The sequence below is a fragment of the Silurus meridionalis genome, chromosome 7 (assembly GCF_014805685.1).
Source record: "Silurus meridionalis isolate SWU-2019-XX chromosome 7, ASM1480568v1, whole genome shotgun sequence".
In the NCBI taxonomy this organism is placed as follows: domain Eukaryota; kingdom Metazoa; phylum Chordata; class Actinopteri; order Siluriformes; family Siluridae; genus Silurus; species Silurus meridionalis.
Genome location: NC_060890.1, coordinates 5992364 through 5994855, shown reverse-complemented (window position 1 = coordinate 5994855; position 2492 = coordinate 5992364). Strand labels below are relative to the sequence as shown.

Genomic DNA, 2492 nt, shown 5'->3' with positions numbered 1-2492 from the left:
TAGCTTGATAAAATGGTGGCTCGTTGCTTAGCAAACTACTATAGATAGTAAAACTCAAGATTTTATTAAGCAAACCCAAAATATATTGTAGTTATCCACTTACTGTAACCCATCCTCTCTATTTACCATTTGTATTCCCGAATATCTAATAGAAAGGGAGCACCGTGAGGCCACTACTGCCAAGAAATCCCTTTGGAGCATTTTTAGCATAACATATAAGTCTAGCGTCATTTAAATACAATATAACTTTGAAATTGATATGAGAGAGTAAATCTTGTCACAAAATTAAAATGTCAAACATTAGCTAATTTAACTGATGTGTTTGACTAGGGAATTAGATGAAGTCCCCCCATTTTGTCAGGAGGTCGATTAATCATGGTTCAAAAGGTTGCTTTCGCAGTTTCAACCCTACATGAACAGAATAATCTGCTATATGCACAGATCAGGCATAATAATATGACATTATAACATTATGAGCGGTGAAGTGAATAACACTAATTATATCTTCATTGTGGCACCTGTAAGGGGGGGGAGATATATTAGGCAGCAAGTGAACATTTTGTCCTCATTGTTGATGTGTAAGAAGCAGGAAAAATGGGCAAGTGTAATGTAACCTCCTTGTCAGGTTAATGTAAATAATACCTAATTTAAGTATTAAGAAATTAAAACTGGGCTAGTATCAGAAGCTCTAGATACGACTATGGAGCCTGAAATAGTAAACAGTCATCAGAGAACAGACAACACAAAACAGGTGAATTTGAAAAAAAATGTATTATACAAAATAAATTGGCAGTCATTTACATTCCCTGCCTACCTAAGAAGGCTTTCTGAGTGCACAGCGCACAATAAACTCAAAATAAAAACTCAAATAAAGAAAGAGTCCATAGAAGTTGTTGATATGTGTGTGTGTTTCGTAGAGTATGTTCTTTTCACTACCCGGGTAGGTTTATGTATCTGTATCACAAATGAAGGCACAGGATGATGCTGGTTCCAAAGATGCCACGGCTGGCCACACCGGGCTCTTGATCCGTTCACTTCTGCGGTTGGCTCGCCACTGACCGCTAGGGTCAGATTCAGATGGTCTATCCCTTTCTAAAAACCAATCTATACATACAGTACAGAATGCATTAATTACAATTGCCTCATTTCTGTTCAAATCTAATCAACTTTTCTCCATTCAAATATCAAATCAAATATAACCAATTGTAAAGATTATAAATACTCTAATCATTGTGCAAATGAATAGGCACACATCACAACACATAAGTCAATTCCAATGAACAACAATCAATCATGTATTTCCATCTTACAGTACAAAATAAATCATAGGATTTCAGAAACCTATTTATGAAACCAGATATTAACTTTTTTTTACTTTTTAAACCTGTTTTTGCATCTTAACATTTTAACCATCAAATTTTAACATATTTATTCTTATTCTTTATCTTCTTAAGATAAACTTCTGCTACTAATATACATACACAAACATGTATATTCACAAATAAATGAACTAAATCACCCTTATTTTAAATACATGTATATTAACTTTTAAGTCATCAAAACAGTATAAAGGCACTCTAAGCGGTGTAAACACTATTAAAGATCTGCTACAGTGGTGTCTAGCTTAGCTAAGCTAGCATGACAAACCAAATAGAACTTATAGAATGTTAACAATTAGCATGCAGCTAGCGCAATTAGCGATCTTTTATAAGCATCTTAAACAACATAAAACAATCTGAATCTATGTCTATATGGTATCAAACAACAAGAATCAGGTTCATAACTCTGATTGGTTTTAAAAGAACAGTATTTTGCTCCTTAATGAAGCTTGCACAATTAGCATAACACTCATTAGCATTACCAATCCTTACCGAAGGTATCTTGAGAAGCTCACTGCCATGCGGCTTAACTGTCTCTCACACAGCTTTTAACCTAATGGACATACAATATTTCAATATATAGTACGAGATTTTTCTTTTAATTTCTGTTCTTTAAAGAATATTTCTCATACCAGTCCTTGTTTGCTTTTTAACAACTTCTTCACCGGAAGAAAAGCGTGCTTGTTTTTAGGTGAATTACCTGGGGTGTATGGGCCATCCGCAGGCAGAGTAGAGTGTTGCACTTCAGTAACCTTAGGTGGGTTACACTCTCCCCTCCTAACTTATGCACGTCCCTGTGCATGCCAATGTTCAAACAGTTATCACCAGAGGAGGCAAAACAGGGGGACAAGCTGATGCATCATTCTCACTTATGAGGTCGTTCCACACAGTGGTCAGCCCTTGAAAGAAAGACTTCACCACTGTGACTAAGGGGGTTCCCAGTTCAGTGTAGTCCAGCCGCCTAGGTGGCTGATTATTCCTCATGGATCTCCTGACTAGGTTACTAGTGTCAGCCTGTTCCTCTGTCTCATTAATCTCCTCTTCTCCTTCATTTTCAAGAACATTTGTCTCATCACATTCTGGCATGTCGGAGGGGACTGGAAGTTGTTCAGG

The 2492-nt window shown here is 36.5% G+C and overlaps 1 long non-coding RNA gene across 1 annotated transcript; it reads right to left on the bottom strand.

Moving 5' to 3' along the window:
- Positions 1-894: 894 nt before the first annotated feature.
- On the bottom strand, positions 895-2080 carry LOC124389402. Its single transcript, XR_006926579.1, has 3 exons — positions 2012-2080; positions 1872-1932; positions 895-1104 (listed from the first exon to the last, which is right to left on the bottom strand). It is a non-coding gene; the product is annotated as an uncharacterized LOC124389402 (long non-coding RNA).
- Between the last annotated feature and the right edge of the window lie 412 nt (positions 2081-2492).